General features: G+C 38.3%; 2 long non-coding RNA genes across 2 annotated transcripts in view; one reads left to right on the top strand and one right to left on the bottom strand.

The window, feature by feature from the left end:
* The window catches only part of LOC116877377, a 73982-nt gene extending 71711 nt beyond the window's left edge, over positions 1-2271 (bottom strand). Inside the window, exons 1-2 of the long non-coding RNA XR_004384627.1 lie at positions 1749-2271; positions 799-885 (exon numbers count right to left, since the gene is read on the bottom strand). This is a non-coding gene — a long non-coding RNA (uncharacterized LOC116877377). The remainder of the gene's footprint in view (positions 1-798; positions 886-1748) is intronic.
* A 122-nt stretch (positions 2272-2393) lies between these two features.
* On the top strand, positions 2394-17272 carry LOC116877378. Its single transcript, XR_004384628.1, has 3 exons — positions 2394-2464; positions 8326-8365; positions 17236-17272. It is a non-coding gene; the product is annotated as an uncharacterized LOC116877378 (long non-coding RNA).
* The last annotated feature ends 1861 nt before the right edge of the window (positions 17273-19133 follow it).

Genomic DNA, 19133 nt, shown 5'->3' on the forward strand with positions numbered 1-19133 from the left:
TAATATACATTTCAGAACCATTCGAAAGTCCTTTATGGAAGAAAAAAATATTAAACTCCAGCTCACCCCCCCCCACCAACGGGGACGTCTTAACGTTTCCTATTTCCGTGTTCTCTAAAAGTATAATTTTTCGGAAAGTCGAGAATTGTAATCTAGTGTTCAACATTCAAACCCCCCAGTCCCGCTCTCTTCCAGCCAATCAGGGGGGTGACAAGTCCGGTGGTGTTTTGGGAACTCCGTTAGATACATTTTGAAAAACATCACATTGCGCTCTCCTATTCTCCTCGGGGATAGATTCTAAATGAGGGCGGGTCCTCTAGTCTTAATAGAAATAAGAAATCGATCAATCGTTACAACAATTCCAGGAGGAAAAACACTTTAGGCAGGTGGTCCTAAAGAATGTAAGATTGCGGGTTCCCAGAAAGCGTTATTCCTCTTTGCGAACAATTGAACTGCTGCTGCAAAACCCATCTCCTGCATATTCGCAACCCAGAGCCGCGCGCCCCACACGCAAAACACCACACCAGCAAAGGGTTAATCAGTGGTGCCTTCAGCGCAGAAAAAGACTCAAAACCTAATATATCTTTAATGAGGAATTTTTACAAATGCCATTATTTATAAAGTACTACTTAAAGTTAAAGCCGTCACCGGCCCAAATCATTCAAGAGTTGTCGGCTAAGAATTGGTAGAAACTACGAGGATAAAAAAACCACTAAAGGGAAAGACAAATAACAGCCCTCTTCCCTCCGCCTCAGAGTCAAGAGAGTTCCCGAGAAAAGGTGGGGATTACAAAATTACCGTTAAGTTGTCCGGGCTAAGACTTTTCGGGAGGAAAACATCAATAGTTTCACAGATTGCTTTTATCCTTGCGACATGTTTCAAAGACTGGAGAAGGAAAAAGTCTTCTAAGAAAAGTGCAACTGGGTGAAGGAAATTGCAAGCTCGAAGCCCTGTCTCCCCCCGCCCCCGAAAAAACCAACACCGTGAGAGCAAATGACAAAAATCCCGAGCAAAAAGCGAAAGCCCAGCATCCTTCCTAGGAGCCCGCTAAAACCTCAAAAGTCTGCCTCCGCCCTATCTTACCCAAATTGGAAAAGCCAGACATCGTCAGGGTTACCCCTGTCCGGACCCAGGAGCGCGGAGCCGGAGGGCTACGCTGTGAAACTCAACATTCCTAGGGCACCCCACGCTTTGGCGTCAAGCACAATATACAGTGCTGGGTCCTGCAGAAGGTAGGTCCACACGACGGACTGGAGGCACCCGCCACTCCGGGTTCTTAATTTTCTGCCGACCTTAAGTTTCATGTCACGAGAACGCGGCACTCAGCCCCGGCCGGGGAAACTGCGATAAAAGACGGCTCGGTTCGGCAAATGGGGGAGGGGACGCTGGTCCCCCTTCTCCTGTCAAGGGGCCGCGGCCTGCGGAGCCCCGTCGCGCCCCGGGCCCGGCCCCGGGCGGGGGGTCCGGCTGACAGATCCGCTGGGCGGCGGCTGCTCCGCTGCAGCCCGTCCGCGTCCCGCTCAAACTGCAACTCCCCTCCCCCCACGCCCCCGTCTCTCCGCGCTCCCGCCACATTCCGCCCGCCGCCGCCCACTCCCAGACACCCAATTACCCCCAACCCATCTCCTCGCATTTTTAGCAATTAAAATGAGGGCGGACGCAGTGCCCACTCCCAGCACCCCCCCAACGCCTGACGGTCCCACCACTGCCACCTCCCAGGTCCCGCTATTACTTCTTCAGGTTCTTACCGTCTGCGGCAACCCTGGCGAAGCCCCACGGACTGCCCTTTGGTCGAAGTAATTTTTGGCGATTTTTTTAGAGATTTTTCGGCGGAGTCCTAGTAGCGCTATAATCTCGGACAGGTTATCCCGTCTCTCCCGCTAGATTGATGAGATCAGGCATCACTCGAAAATGGCGCCGAAAGCGCTGAGGCTCCTCATTCAAATTCGTTAGAGCCAACCCCGCCGCCCCAGGGCATGCCGGGAACGCGGGCTGCCTACACAGCTGTCAATACCGCCTCCAAACCCTTCTCCAGCTTTCCCTACACTTCTGCTCATGCGCAAACTCCTACCCCAATATCCGCGCCTTGAACATGCGCAGAATCGTCGCTGTTCGCCGCTCTCACTTCTTTTCCTCAGTCTCACTCCTCCGGCCTCCTTTCTTGCGCGTGCGTGCAACTCCTTTGCTCAGCCGCAGACGTGGAGGAACCGTGCGGTTGTGGGCCGGGGGTCCATAGATGACATGTCAGTCGGTAGGTATTTATTCTACTGTTCGAGGAAAACAAATAAGGGTGCAGCTTAGACGAAAAGAAACACGTTTTATTGCCAGTGTCTGAACTCCTAAACAACGGAATTGTGTATGGATACACGTGTACTTAAAACAGCCCGGTGTGTGTGTAGACACTTGCTGTATGTCAACGCTTTACGGGAGTTATTGCACCTAAGCCTCAGAACAACTTTATGAGGTAGGTACAGTTATTATTATCGGTTTGCAGACCAGGAAAGCAAGGCTCAGAGACTTCTAAGTAATTTGCCTTAGGAGACACAGGCAGCAAGCACGTGGATGAGTCCCCATCTGTCAGATTCTGGAACTTGGGCCACTTTGTATCCCGCTGTGCCATGCAACCTGAGCTCACACAGGCGTGGTTTCCCCTGCTCAACAACTGTGTGTGTGTGTGTGTGTGTGTGTGTGTGTGTGTGTTTGAGAATTTGAGAGAGAGAGAGAGAGATGTGTGCGGTGTATGCGTGCGCGCGCGTCCGGCGTTCAGGATTATTTAAGTGTGTTGGAGCTCTACTTCCCGGTTCTAGACTGCCTGTTGAGTCGGTGCTTTCATCCAGTCCAGTTTCTCTTACAGCCTCACTTGTTCTTAAACGTTTTGCTCTGTTTTGGGTAAATGAGCAGTCTTTGGCCATCACTTTGTGTGTGTGAGTGTGTTTGTGTGTATTTTAAGGGTGGTAAAAGGAACTGAAACTATCAAAGACGGGGTTCCACTGTGCGACACATTAATAAAATAATAGATAGAGATCACGTACTGACTGTACTCTGGCTGGGCACGGTAGTAAATAAATGCTTTACGGACTGATCCTGTTTGCTGCTCACAACAACCCCATTAAGAAGGTATTATCGTCATTTTACACATGAGGCATCCGAGACTCAGATTAAGAAATTTGGCCCTAAATCTTATAACTAGTAAGTAGAAGCACAAGACCTAGACAGATCTGTGCTCACCTTCAAAAACTGGACGCTAAGACAGGACAATAAATGATAATAAAATAGGCAGTATTTTAACACCTTCCTTAAAAACGTCTTTGAATCATTCATATGCTTGGGAGCGTTATCCTACCCGCCACCAGGCTAGTTAAGATGAAAATGAAAACAATACCACTGCCATTGATTCTAAATCATGACATTTTAAATTTATTTTTGGTTACTTTTTTCCTGATCCCAAGTTAAAATACATTTTCTAAAGAATCCAACAATTTGAAATCTGGGGTCTTGCTACATTTTTTTCCAGTTTTTGTTGCAAAACTTGTGATGAACCTTAACTGTAGGAGTATATAAAAACATATTATGAGGGTTAAAGAAGACTATGGATATTCAAAGTGACTTACTAAGTAAGGAAATGGGAGAAGGCTAGCATAATTTGCATTACTGAAGTAGAATTAGAAAAGAAAAGGACTTTAGTAATTTGAGATCATCAAGAAGTAACATTGCAGAGTAGTGTTTGTCTTACATCTCTATAGTACTTTTGTGCATTGGTTAGGTGTGTGGACTCTGGAACCAAACTGCCTTGATTTGGAACTCAGCTCTCTTACTAACTAGCTTTGTGACCCTCTGTGAGTTACTTTTTCTCACTTTGATCTTTTGAAAAGGAGTAACCATTTCATGAGGTTGTTGTAAGGAAGTTAATGAGCTAATATGTAGTAAAGGCATTTGAACAGTGTTTGGTGTATTGGTAAATGTTATTGTGCGCCATTAACACTGATCTTTTAAAATAGCTTCTTGTGTTTTAAAAAGTTTTAAGTTAGCGCCATTAGGAGTTAAGCTGTTGTGTTCAAAAGTCCCTTAAAGGGGCGCCTGGGTGGCTCAGTCCTTAAGCGTCTGCCTTTGCCTTGGTCCTGGGATCAAGCCCCACATCAGACTCCCTGCTCAGCAGGAAGCCTGCTTCTCCCTCTCCCACTCTCCCTACTTTGTTCCCTTTCTTGCTGGGCCTCTCTCTGTTAAATAAATAAATAAAATATTTCTTAAAAAAAAACAAAAACAAAGAACAAAAGTCCCTTAAAATGACAAATCAGCCTGACAAATTATTTTTGCCAAATATGAGTAATGGTTTCTGCCAGATGAGTAAGAATGTTAATTTGTCTTATCATTTCATAAGAGTATCATACGGAAATGGAATAGTTTTGCTTTTTCTAATTATTAAAATTAAGGGGGGAGGGGAAAATCAGTCCAGTCTAAAATATGAAGTAAAATATAAAGTAAAGACTGTCCAAATTTCTATCATCCAGACATAAATACATATTCTTTGTTCCTTAAAAACGTATCTGTGGTGAGAATTGGCTAGAGGTAGTCTGGAATAAGTATATTTGAGGAACTTATTTGCACGATTGTACTTGAATTAAATGAACTGGTAAATTTTTGATCTAGCCCCCTTTTAGATATATTCTGTCAGGAGAATTCTAAAATGGTGATGTTGTTGGTAAGTAACATTTACTGAGTTCCTACTATGTGTCAGCTAAGCATGTATATGCATTTCCCCTTGAATTCAACCTCATAATAACACTTGGGGCTGGTGTATTCATCTCCATTTTGCAGACTAAAGTTTATATGGTGGTTACTTTTAGAAGATTTAAGCCGTGTTTGGTTTAAAATACAATTCAACAAACCAAAAACCCTTCATAAATCTTCTCAATTCACCAAAATGGGAGAAAACAAAATCAAGTAACATGGTTGCCATGCCTGAACAAAAAGCCCAGTTGGAAAAATGTTTTGAAAACCCAGTTTATATTTGACCACAAGGGGGTGCAAATAATTGAGCTGAATTTTAAAGGGAAAAAAAGTGCTTTTTACTTCAAATTATCAAATTCACAGGTAAAAACTAGTAAGAATACCTCCCCCAAACTTTAATACTCCACATATTTATGTACTTAATGAATAAGTCAGTTATTTAGGTACTCAATTAGGGCAGAAGTTTTCAGCTTTCTTTCATCTTCAACATGGGGAAGAGTTCATTAGCCCTAGCCCCACTCCTTACCCCATTTGTGTCTCTGCATACTTTACTTGTCATAACAACAGAACTGAAGTTATAATTTAAAATCTGAGGTTTTACCTGGAGACTGGAATGCAATCACCAGCTAATGAATGGTAAATACGGGTAGTGTGGAGAACAGAGGTTTTGTAATTTCAATGCTTTCTTGCCTTCTTGCTGTTTCTAATGAGTAAGCTACAACTGATGAAATGTTGGCTTCAACATACTAACTTATTTAGATAAAACTGTGAAAGCTATAGGTCTGTTCATCTTTTACAAAAGAGTGAAGACTCTTGAAGAAAACATTTTGAACAGTAACTTGAAAACTTAGTATACATGGGAGAATGTTTTAAAGACAGTTTGTTTGGGCGCCTGGGTGGCTCAGCTGGTTAAACCTCTGCCTTTGGCTTGGGTCACGATCCCAGGGTCCTGGGATCGAGCCCCACATAGGTCAGGCTCCCTGCTAGGCCCCCCCTCTCCGCCTGCCTCTCTGCTTACTTGTGCTCTCTCTCTTTGTCAAATAAATAAATAAAATCTTAAAAAAAAAAAAGACAGTTTGCTTTGATGGGTTTTAAAGTAACCCATTTCTTATTGGTCTTGTTTCTCCAAGGTGGACTTAATTCTTAAAAAACTTTTTGACTTAGAAATAATTTTAAATTGACTTGGTTGGTTAAGAGTCCCATTCATGATTTTGGCTAGGGTCATGATCTCATGGATCCTGGGATCCAATGGGGAGTCTACTTGAGATTCTCTCCCTTTGCCCCTCCCTCCACACTTGCACATTTCTCTCTCTCTCAAATAAATAAAAAAGGAAATAACTTAAAGTTTATAAAAAAATGCAAAAATTAATATAGTTCAAAGAACTTCCTTATCATTTGCTTGCTCTTGTGTAAGGTCCCTCTCTTACCACATACATGTATACTTTCGTACATTTTTTTCTGAACCATTTGAGGTTAAGTTACATACCTTTTGGCCTGTCACCCTTGAACACTTAAGAGTATTTCCTACCAATTAGGGCTAGGGTTAGGGTTAAATTTACATTGAAATAATACTTCAGTCTACCACTATATTCCAGTTTTGTAGCTTGATCCTTACTAGCATTTCCCCCTCCAGTACAGGAGTCACTCTGGGGTCAGGGAATACATTTAGATGTCATGACTCTTTAGCTTCCTTTATTTTGGCACATTTCCAGCCTTTATCTTTTATGATCTTGACCTTTTTAAAGAATATAGCTTTTTACTCCATTGGACTTTTTCTTTCTTTCTTTTTTTTTTTTAAAGATTTATTTATTTGGGAGAGCGGGGGGAGTGCCTGAGTGGGAGGAGGGGCAGAGGGAGAAGAAAAGAAGCAGACTCCCACTGAGCATGGAGCCCAAGGCTGATAATCTTACAACCCTGAGACCATGACCTGAGCTGGATTAACTGTGGGATCCACCTGGGCACGCCTCCACCACTCTTTTTAATAAAACGTTCCTTATTTTGTTTTTGTCTGGTGTTTCCTCATGATTAAAGTGGGGTTATATATACTCTCAACTGGAGTATTGCACAGGTGATACTGTGTCCTGTGTAGTGTATCACTTCCGGAAGCACATGATCCATCTGTCCCTCCTTGGTGATACTACTTTGATCACCTGGTCCATATGTGGCCCAAATTTTCCATTGTATAGTTACTCTTTTTTTTTTTTTTCTTCCTGGTATTAAAAAAAACAAATTGTGGGGAGAGATTTGAAGATACATCCTGCTCATCATCAAAATCCCCGTTTAAATTTAGCATTGATTATTGCTGATATAATTTTGCCATAATGATTGCAAAATGGTTCAACAAATCTAATACTCTCTCCACATCTACCAAGTAGTCCACAGCATTCCACTGTGAACAAAGAGCCCTTTCTTCTCTGTTTATTATCTGCATTAACTTATGAATTCCTGTTTTTCCATTGTGTATTTGTTTTTGTTTTCTTGAGTTCTAGCTATAATTTTGTACACTTATTTATTTATTTATTTTAAAGATTTTATTTGTTTGACAGAGAGAGACAGCGAGAGAGGTAATACAAGCAGGTAGAGTAGGAGAGGGAGAAGCAGGTTCCTGGAGAGCAGGGAGCCTGATGTGGGGCTCAATCCCAGGACCCTGGGATCATGACCTGAGCCAAAGGCAGATGCCCAATGACTCAGCCACCCTGGTGCCCCTGTACACTTTTTTAAAATCAGTCATTTGAAGGTAAGTTGTTATGTCATGACCTTTCACCTCTAAATATTTAAGTCTGTATTTAATTATTTTGGTATTTAAATTGTCCCAGATTAAGCTAGTGGGAGCACTTTTAGTTTGGGTACTGTGTCTTTGTGATATGCCTACATCATTTCCTTTTTTTTTGAGCACTTCCTTATTTTCTGGTATAATAAGATGTTCCATGTTCATCTTGTCCTTACTCTGCGCCAGCCCTGGAATTAGCCTTTTCTCTAAGGAGTCCTGTTTCCTTTTAGTACAGAATGGTACTAGAGACCAAGGATAGGTATGCTCATGCTAATGAAGTGTTTCTGCTTCTTGGATCTTTCATATGACTGCACTAAGAAATATATACATACATACAGAATATTATATATACAAACAAAAATGTACATACAAACAAATGTGCATACACTTACACACATATATTAATGACATGGGCTTCATTTTACATTATCTTCATTATAATTATAACTGAGAAGATGCCATAGCAATTTACAAAATTCTTAATAAAGGCAATAAAATCACAATCCACACAAACCACTCATACAATTTTCATGTTCTCTTTTAGTCAATATCTATACATATAAATTTTAAAGGGTCATAGTGTGAAATCAGTTTTATCTTTTTCCACTTAACATGTTGTTAGCATCTGTGAGTTACTGTATCATTTTATAATCTTCATTCTAAATTGCTAAACATGCTACATGTCATTCAGCAGATTCTACCATTCTTCTATTGCTGGACATTTAGGTTGTTTCCAATATTTTGCTATTAAAAATAATTCTGAAGTGAACATTTTTATACATATACCTTTTCTAACTGACTTTCTTATTTATTTGCTTATTTATTAGAAGATTTCCCAGAGGTGGGAATACCAGTTCCCACAGGTAGGTATGTTTTGATGGGTTTGATATGTTTTGGCAAACACATTTAATCAAACAGTTACCAAAGCCCAAACCAGGGTTGGATATATAGAGATGAAAAATATGTAGTCCCTGCTGGGAAGAAACTGAAAGTCCAATGAAAGATAGATAAATTCTCTAAAAATGACAATTAGAGAAATAATAGACAAAGAGCATTTAAACCAGATTAGGAATAAGTGGCTCAGAAAAGCTTTTTAGGACTAGAGCTATATCTCTTTTTTTGTTTTTTAAGATTTTATTTATTTATTTGACACAGAGAGAGGGATCACAAGTAGGCAGAGAGGCAGGCAGGCAGAGAGGGAGAATTAGGCTCCCCGCCAAGCAGAGAGCCTGATGTAGGGCTCAATCCCAGGACCCTGAGATCATGAACTGAGCCGAAGGCAGAGGCTTAACCCACTGAGCCACCCAGGCACCCCAGTAGAGCTGTATCTTGAGAGGTATCTTGATGGAACCTAAAGGGACTAAGGTTATTCGAGTGTGAAAGAGAGTAGACATAGGCCAATGAAAGCATTTTAAATATAATCGTTGCACTGTAAGAAGACAGAAGTCAGGAAGAACCTGCATGTTCAAGAAAATTCAGGTAGTTTATATGATTTGTTGCTACATGACTTTGGAGGAGTTGAGGAGGTTTGGCCTAATCAAGTGGATAGAAGTAACCAATGAAGGGTCTTGGATGTCACCTTTATAAAATGCACTTGAAAAATCTCAAACCAGTGAGTAAGATACTGGATGCTGGAGGAATGCTGGGGTGGCTCAGTTGGTTAAACATATGCCTTCGGCTCCACTCATGTTCCCAGGGTCCTGGGATCAAGTCCTGAATTCGGCTCCTTGCTCAGCAGGGAGCCTGCTTCTCCCTCTGCCTGTAACTCACCTTGGTTGTGCTCTCTCTCTCTCTCTCTGTGACAAATAAATAACTAAAATCTTAACAACAAAAACAGCAACAACAAAAAACCCCCCAAAAATCCGAGGATACTGAAGAATAGATGAAAAAATGTGAGAGTAATGGTTGAGTCCTTCAGAGGCTATTGTAGTTATCCAGACTAACAATAAAGAGTGCTTGAACTAAAGAAGTAGAAATGGGAGTGAAATCAAGTACAAAGGGATTGAATTTACTCAATATTAATATGTAGGTATTTCCAGGTAACTAGCACAAAGTGTCAGGTATTGTTCAAGGTATTGAGCATATTAGTCATGGCTCCTCCTGTTGTGGTATAGTCTCATGAGAGAAACAATGTTTAAGTTAATAGTTTTACAGTTTACAACTGTGGTAAGTACTGTACTAGAAGAACACAGATGCATTGAAAGCATACACTATGGAGACCTAACACTGGAGGTTTAACTAAGGCCTTCCTAAGGTGGAATGGTTAAGCTGAGACTTAGGAATTAGCTAGGCCAAAAAGAAAGGAAGAACATTCTAAGCAAAGAGTGTATATTATCATCCTGAGCAGGAAGGACTGGTAAATTCATTGCCCATGTGGCTAGAGCGGAGTAAGTAAAGATGGAAAAAGTTGGAAGGTTAGACTACAGAGAAGGTTTAGGAGGCTTTGTTTATGGAGAAGAGAGGAGGAGATATGTCACAGGACTCCTAGGTTTCTGGTGTGGGCAACTGAGTGGCGATGGATGCCATTTCCTGAGATACAGAAACTAGAACAGGTTTGATATATTGGTTTTGAGATGCCTGGTGGGTTAAGTACATCTTCCCATCCTTACTTACAGATAACTAGATAGCAGGATTGGATTTTGATTTACAAGTCTGGAATTTAGGAGAAAGGTCTGGTTTGCATGTTGTCTATAGATTTACTAGTTGACCAATTATAGATGGTCATTTAAACTATGGGCTTGGATGAGGTCACCAAGGTATGTGGAGTGATAAAGACGTTCAACACAAAATCTCAGAGAACATTGTCTGGTAGCTACACAAAAAATAAATACACAGGAAAAAGTTCACTATTAATACAAAAGATACATGACAAACTGAAAAATATTTTTTAACTTATAAAGCAGATAATGGGTTAATATACTCAATGTACAAAGAGATAAGTCTATAAGAAAAATAGAACAATTAACAAATACACAGTTAACAAAAGAAGGGAAACAAATACATTAAAAAATTAATGAATATTTGAAAAAGCAAAACCTGAAAGTGAAAGTAATTTTAAGTTTTCACCATCTATCTCATTTTTACCAATTTACTTTTTAAAATCAGTAATTGAGGACCTTGTTAAGAGACTGGAGGATGTTAAAAAAAAAGAGAGACTGGAGGGTGTTGATGGACTGATGGATCACATAATTCTTATAAATCTATTTTTTAAAGTATTTGTTTCTCTCGTTCATAAAAAATTAGATCCCAGTTGTTAGCATGACTTTAGTTGTAGAACTTGAGAGATATGGAAAATCCAACTGTATGATCTTAAGGTATCCAGAGATATGCAAAATGAACTAAGTAGTGATGAAAATTAGCTATAATCTTAGTGGTACATGGAAGAATTAAGTTATGTGTAATTTGAATCTGGGTTATATGTCTGTAAGATCACCTCTTTTGGGGGGCTCTGATAATTAACTTCAGTGCCTGGCATGGTAACTCTAACTTGCTTGAGTTGGCATTTTTTACCAGGAAGTCAGAGTTTTAGCCCCAAAAAGATACAAATTAAATGTAGAATGATTTAGCAAATCAGACATATCCTATTACAGCTTAGGTAGGAATGATCTATATACTTTAAGTTCTTGTAATGTTTAAGAAAATTAGGCAAATATCAATTTATTTCAATTAAAAAATAGTATTATGAGTGAGTATTATGGAAGCAGTCAGAACAGATTCATACATAGCATTTTCAACTCTGATTTAAGGTTAGAGAAGTATAAAGGATTTTCTCCCCATATGAAGAACAGTTTTACTTCTATAGTCTTGAGCACAGATTATAAGGCTGATCTAAAATTCAATTACAGTTAATAATGGTTAATATTTATTGAAGAAGTATGAGTTCCCCTCACTCTCTTTACCAATAAGGATACCTGGAAAAGGATAAACCAACTGATTGCAGTTATCTACTTTCTAAAGAATTCGTGAACATGCTGTCTTTAGATGAAATATTGAATACAATGTTTTGGAATGTTTTTAAAAATAATAGGTTTGGAGTCATAGAATCTTAGTAGTTAAAACATGTCCTTTGTAACTGCTACCCATTTTCAAAATACCCCATGCAGCTACTGAGAATAAATTCATTCCCATCTATGTGTGATAACCTTTTAAATACGACCACTATTTGGGCACCTGGCTGGCTCAGTTGGAAGAGTACAAGACTCTTGATCTCAGGATTGTGAGTTCTACATGTTAGGTGTAGAGATTACTAAAAAAATAAAGAAGGTTAAAAACATAAATATGGGGGCACCTGGGTGGCTCAGTCATTAAGCCTCTGCCTTCTGCTCAGGTCTTGATCCCAGAGCCCTGGGATTGATCCCACATTGGGCTCCCTGCTCAGCGGGAGGCCTGCTTCTCCCTTGCCCATTTCCCTTGCTTGTGTTCCCTCTCTCACTGTGTTTCTCTCTGTCAAATAAATAAATAAAATATTTTAATAAATAAATAAATAAGATTACTATTATCTTCAACCATGAAGGCAGCTGAGTCCTTGCCCCCCAAACATCCTTACTGGCTCTATGATGTTAAACCCTTCACCATCTTGGCTTTCTTCTGGTTATGCGCCATTTTAATAGGGCCCCCTCTCAAAAAGTGACACACCCAGAACAGTAAATCATATACCATATATGGTCTGAAATATACCCAGTGTTAGTTAACTTTCTGTCCTAGCCATTAAAATGTTTGTATTTGGGGAACAGTTTAAGATAATAAAAAGGACTGGAAAATAATAGAAATGGATCTCTATTGATCCTTTATCAAAAGAAAATTGAAGGGTTTTAATATAATAAACTTCACATTGAGTAAAAACTTTTAAAAGTTTTAACTCATGACCTTCTCAGAGACTTTGACGACTTGGGGCAAGCCTTGTCCTGAAAGTTGAGGACAATGAACCAGGAATCTATTATCATTCATTTCTTATTTATTTTTAGTAAACAGAAGTAAAATTGAGACCCTCTGGTCTCTAGGAGATACGACTATGTGTGATGAGTTAATGTGTGATGAGTTCTCTATGACAGTTGAACTTCATGCTATATTTCAATTCTTCATGTGTAAAAAATTATTTCTTCCTTGTAGCACAAATCTATAGGGAAATGAGAATAAAATGTAACACATTCTTTTCTGGCATAGAAATGCTTATGTGTTTAAAACAAATTAACTTTTTAAGGCAGCTCTGAAGAAGTAATTTATTTTAAATAGGTGAACAGTTTACGGCTCTTGTGGGAACACTTTTTCCTCACTTTTTCTTCATCATAGGATTAGGCCCTATGTTTTTAATTTAAGTTCTTTAATTTTTGCTGTTAACATGTAATTTACTTGATGACCCTATTCTATTAACTTTTGATCCACTGAGCCCAGGACGGTATATACAATACATATACATAATTTTAAGGAAACTCTTAAAGAAAAAGAAGTGGTTTGAAGTATCATACATACTAATTTTTTCCCCTTTTGGGAGAATGTATTTTATAAGCATAGGGTTTTCTTTAACAATTAGATATTTGGGGCGCCTGGGTGGCTCAATGGGTTAAAGCCTCTGCCTTCAGCTCGGGTCATGATCCCAGAGTCCTGGGATCGAGCCCCACATCAGGCTCTCTGCTTTAAAAAAAAAAAAAAAAAAATTAGATATTTATGCCATTAGGGAAACAACCAAAAGCTCATGTGACTTAACTGCAATATTTTTAATAAACTGCAAAACTACTAATATATTACGGTGGATACAAAACTTTTCCTGACAAGAAATTTTTTTTTTTTTAAAGATTTTATTTATTTATTTGACAGACAGAGATCACAAGTAGGCAGACAGGCAGGCAGAGAGAAAGGAAGGGAAGCAGGCTCTCCGCTGAGCAGAGAGCCCAATGTGGGGCTCGATTTCAGGACTCTGGGATCATGACCTGAGCTGAAGGCAGAGGCTTTAACCCACTGAGCCACCCAGATGCCCCCTGACAAGAAATTATTTTAGCATGTGACCAAACCTAATAATCCTCTCATTGACCTTTATTTATACACATATTTCCTTTAAAAGGAAAGGAATGTAAAATTGAAATTTCCTAAAATTTAACCCTTTAGATATAAAAAATGTTAGTTAATACAGTTGTTAATTATGATAGAGTTCAAAGCTTCTTATAAATCACTTGATGTAAAAATACTTCTATTTGCCCTTGACACTAGACCTGTGTCTGAGTCTGTGGACTCACTTTTGAACATCCCCCCAGTTATAAAATACTTGGGCATTAAACAATATTGAAAAAAATCAGGAATGATTTGGGAGGCATTGTTTCTGAAGGCCCCTTAACAATATCCCACTTTACTCTCTTTTCCCAACTGACAAAGGAAGACTCTTTCGTTTCTTGGTATTATTGAATTTTATTCATTTAGCATTATTATATATTATACTTGGTTTTCCTTCTTCGGGAAAATTGCAGTTTGTATCTTGTGGAATAGGTGGTTCCATCTTCCAGGCATCAGAAAGCAAAGTGGAAAAGATTTGGGGAGGCAGTGGGACCCCTCTGTTCTACCTGTGCCACACTAACTTTACTACAAGGGTGGCTATGGGGGTGCGTTCACTTTCATAATTTTGGAAGCATGGATAGGTTGAGTGCTGTTTAAAACAGTAGAATAGGATATGAAAGGAAGCTCAATTTATAGGGAAAACTCAGTTTGTTATTTTATCTAATTCCTAATGTGATATATGTTTATAGGTATGTGTGTGGTATATGTTTTAAAGAAATTCTGGTGAACTAACAAGGTATAAAGTTATGTCTTGTTATATAAACTTAATATGAATCCTACTATTTATTTAACTTTTAATATGCAGCTTAATGATTATTATGGTTACCTTTAAGTGTGCCACGTTTACCTTATTTAAAAGTGAACAGATAGTAAAGCAGTAACTGCTGTGTGATAAAAACTTTGGCATGGGGGTATAAACAAGGCTTCTGAACTCTGGGAATAGTGGAGGCTATTTATGTTTCTGTGTAAGCCTTTATGGTTTGTTAATATGGTAACATGGTTGTAATTTCTTAATTTAAATCCTAGGGGAAATGTAAAATATGCTCTATTATTATCATCACATATTATTATATATAGTAATAATTATTACTTAAGTAAATGGAAGTAGTTTCACATGGTTTTACAGTCATGGGGGCAAATAAGATGATTTTGGACTAGGGTAGTAATGGATGGGATAGAGATGAGGAAGAATCTAGAATGACTTTCTAGTTCCTGTCTTGGTTATAGAGTACAATAGGGGTAAAATTAACCAGGACAGAGGCAAATGGAGAACAGGGATTTTGGCTTATGAGTATGTGTGTATAAGGATGTGGAATAGAAAACTGGGAAAGGGGAAGGAGATGAGAAACTCAATAAAGACATATTGAATATGGAAAATTGTCACTGGGATATCCATATAGAGAAGTTCAGTAGGGAGCTCATCATGTGCATCTGAGGCTTGGGAGAAAGGTTGGAGCTTGAAGCAGATATCACTAAAAAGGTAGTAGTTGAAATTTTTGGGGAATTGGATGCTGTTGCTCATAGAAACTGAATATAGTGAGAGGAAATGAAAACCAGCATTAGTAAATGGGCAAAGTAACAGAAGGCAGAAAAAAAAAAATTAAGAGTAAATCACAGAAGGGTGGAAGGGAGCACCAACAGAGCTCAGTGTTCTAGAAGCCAATGGGAGGACTCAGGAAAAAAGGAGTCAGGAGGATCAGAAGATACAGATAGGTCAAGTAAATTGAAAAAGATAATAGGATTTGGCAATTTTGTCATTGTAATGTTTGCTAGAATATTTTCATTGTGTTGATGATGGCAGAATTCTGTGTTGGGTTGAAAAGTATTATATTTATTTTTAAAAAGATCTTATTTATTTATTTATTTATTTATTTATTTATTTGCCTGCAAGAGAGTTTACAAGCAGAAGAAGCAGCAGGCAAGAAGGGAGAAGGGGGCTCCCTAGCAGGGAGCCCGATGACTGACTCGATCCCAGGACCCTGGGATCCTGTGAGCCAAAGGCAGATGCTTAACCAACTGAGCCACCCAGGCATCCCGAAAAGTACTTTAAATTGAGAAAAGTTACAATAGATTTATATTATTTCAAGGCTTTTTACTTCTTCTTCAAAACAGGAATAACAGATCACTATAGAGAATAGTTTGTAGAATTGAGGAGGAGATTCTCCAGTGAAGAAAGTTTACTATTTATAAAATGTGGGCAGAGATAGCAGAAGAGGAAGAAAAGAGATTAAAGAGAAGAGGGATAAAGATAAAGAAAGATCTGTAGGAGATGAGGGAATGTGGGATCAAGGGAGCAGTAAAGAAATTGACCTGGAAAAAGAGATAGGATACTCCTCCCTGAGATGAGAAGAAAGTAAGTAAAGATAGTTACATGTATAACTTGTAAATGTGGAACAAGAAGGTTAGGAGGTTCACAGCTTACAGTTTTGACTTTTTTTTTTTTTTCTAATAAAGAAGGTGTTAAAGAAAAGGGCATAGGTGAAGTAGCACGTTTGAATTGTAGTAAAGTGGCATAAAAATATATGCTCTAAGGAATGGGAGAGGGAATTAGCCAGGGGGCAAAGTTATTAAGAGAGACTAAGCTAGACAGGAAAAGATATGAAGTCATGCTGAAGATCGTGGTTTGAAAAAAAGAAAAGGGAATAGTTTAGGAATAGAGGCTAAAATAAGAAAGCAGGTGTTAAAGGAATAAGGGAGTGAAAAAATTGGAACAATAAGTGATTGTGGTCTGAGATCAATAGTATTGAAGTCTAAGGCTGTGGAACAATTTCCTAGTGATCAAAGGTTGAGAATATGGGTCTGGGTATGGATCACTGAATGAAGTGATTGTAAGCTGGTGGAGTCAGAGTTCAAGGTTGTTGGATGGGTTGTCCATGTGGACACTGAAGTGGCACACGATGGCAGGAAATGCAGATACTGGAAGTCGGGTGCCAAAGTCCTCTATAAATAAGGGAGGGAATGACTGGGCAATTAAGTTATGAGAATGAAAAAGAGGAATAATGAATTCCAAGATTGCTGAATATGCCCTTTTTGCCCTCACAAATCAAGTGTCACGAGAACAAGGACTTGCCTTATTTAATACTGCAAATAATTGTTGATTAATAGATAGACAAATGATGACCTCTTCATTTTGAGTAAGTATTCATATTGAATTAGTATTTTTGGAAACTTTGGGTGTTTGTTGTTATATGCAGTTGCTACTAAAGAATATACAACAAGATGAACAAGATGTAGAAAAAAATTAATAATCAAAACCCAGGGGGCGCCTGGGTGGCTCAGTGGGTTAAAGCCTCTGCCTTCGGCTCGGGTCATGATCCCAGGGTCCTGGGATCGAGCCCCACATCAGGCTCTCTGCTCAGCGGGGAGCCTGCTTCTCCCTCTCTCTCTGCCTGCCTCTCTGCCTACTTGTAATCTGTGTCTGTCAAATAAATAAATAAAATCTTAAAAAAAAAAATCCAAACCCAGAAATAACCACTATTAACCCCCTTTTATTACATTTTCATACCTGTTTGTTGTTCATCCTAGTAATAAATATTCAGCTATAATATCCTTTAATGGCTGAGTAGGTATTCCAAATAGAATAAGTACATACCATAATTTAAGCAGTTTCTTATTGGGGGTACATTATATATATGTTTTTCTGTTTGTAAATGGGATAATCTAATAACTACATTTTTGCTTTTTTTCCTTAGGATGCAGACTTACAAGTGGATTTTCCAGTAGGATCTTTCCAATTTTAGTATATGTGCTGCCGAAGCGAGCACTTCCAGTAGGATCTTATAGCCAGCCTATTTTTCTTGTTTTTGGCTAATTTCTAACAGGCTTATTAATGTGTATTCCTATTCTGTCCTGCATGGGAATCAGAAAATTGGACAGTATTGTAGGTACTTAATGATGTAGGCATGCTGATAGCCACAAAGTGAGAATTGGTAAGTAAAAGCCCTTTATAAGAATAATGATGGGTATTTAAAAAACTTGGAATTAAGTGTAGTTTTCATGAGCACAATAAGAAATGATTCATAACCTGAATAATAGGATATAGTGGTCAGTTCATAAATGCATATTATAATTAAATTAAAAAATTCTATGAATAACCTACATTTGTGACAGCATCCAATTTTAGGGGAGGTTTTAGTAAATCATGAATAATCATCAAGTTCATGGCTTCTCGAACTTTTTCACAAAAGTGTGGTTCATACTACAGAAAAGTGAAAAAAGTGCCCTAGAAGCTTGATCCCAAACTAGGGTTTTCTTTTTCTTTCTTTCTTTTTTTTTTTTAAGATTTTATTTATTTATTTGTCAGAGAGAATGAGCACAGGCAGAGGCAGAGGGAGAAGCAGGCTCCCTGCTGAGCAAGGAGCCGGATGTGGGACTTGATCCCAGGACGCTGGGATCATGACCTGAGCCGAAGGCAGCTGCCCAACCAACTGAGCCACCCAGGTATCCCCCAAACTGGGATTTTCTTAAGTTTCTTGTTTTGTCTGAAATTTAATATAAATGTTGCATTATATATAATAGTCCTATATTTAGTATAAATACAATACTTATAAATTTTTTCTAAAATCCCTGAGTAAAATTAATATCTAAGAAGATGCCTCATGTTTTATTCAGTAGCTTTTAGCACCCTGGCATACTAAGTTTCCTTTGTCTCAAACTGGACTTTTAGAGCAAAGTTCTAGGCTATTTGATGGTTGTACAGTATGCTCCTTTTCAGTTTTCTCTTTTACACTTTAGCCCAGGCTATTTATAGTAGTGTATGGTAGGGAGTAGATTAATTGATGATTACTTACTTTGAACCTGAGAGTGTTTCAAAGACTCTGAAGTGAAAATTTAATATCATTGCCAATAGACTGCAATACAAAAGATGTTAAAGAAAGTAATCCAGACGGAAGGGAAATGATATCAGATGGAAATACAGATCTACATAAAGGAATGATGAACACTGGAAAAGGTAATTGCAGGGTAAATGTTTAAGCTCTTTTTACATTTAATTCTCTTTTAAGCTAATCAACTGTTTAAACAAAAATAATAGCAATGTATTATGGGGTTTACAACATGCATTAGTAAATATATGCCAACAATAGCATGAAGACCAGGAGGAGAAAAATAGAAATAAGATATTATAAGGTTCTTTTATTATATCTTAAGTGGCATAAATTCACTTGAAAGCAGACTGTGATAACTATGTAGACTATAAACCCTAAAGCAACCAGTAGAATAATAAAACAACTGTTATAGGTAATAAGCCAACAGAGAAGAAAAGAATGGAATAATAAAATAATCCAAAAGAAGGCCGAAAAAGAAAAAAAGGAACAACAAATAGAGGGAACACAGAACAAATGAACAAATAGAAAATAGCAAGATGAGACACTTAAATCTAATTATATCAATAATCACATTAAATGTGAATGACCTAAAAAACCCTAATCAAAGGGTAGAGATTGTCAGATTGGCTAGAAAGCAAGACTCAACACACTTTAAGAATGTTAAGAATGAAAGGATGGAAAAAGATATACCATGCTGATGCTGACATTAGTCAAAAGAAACTAGTGGGGTTGTATTAACATAACAGAAACAAAGTAAGATTTCA

This window comes from Lontra canadensis, unplaced genomic scaffold, assembly GCF_010015895.1.
Source record: "Lontra canadensis isolate GAN:19392208 unplaced genomic scaffold, GSC_riverotter_1.0 scaffold51, whole genome shotgun sequence".
Lineage (NCBI taxonomy): Eukaryota > Metazoa > Chordata > Mammalia > Carnivora > Mustelidae > Lontra > Lontra canadensis.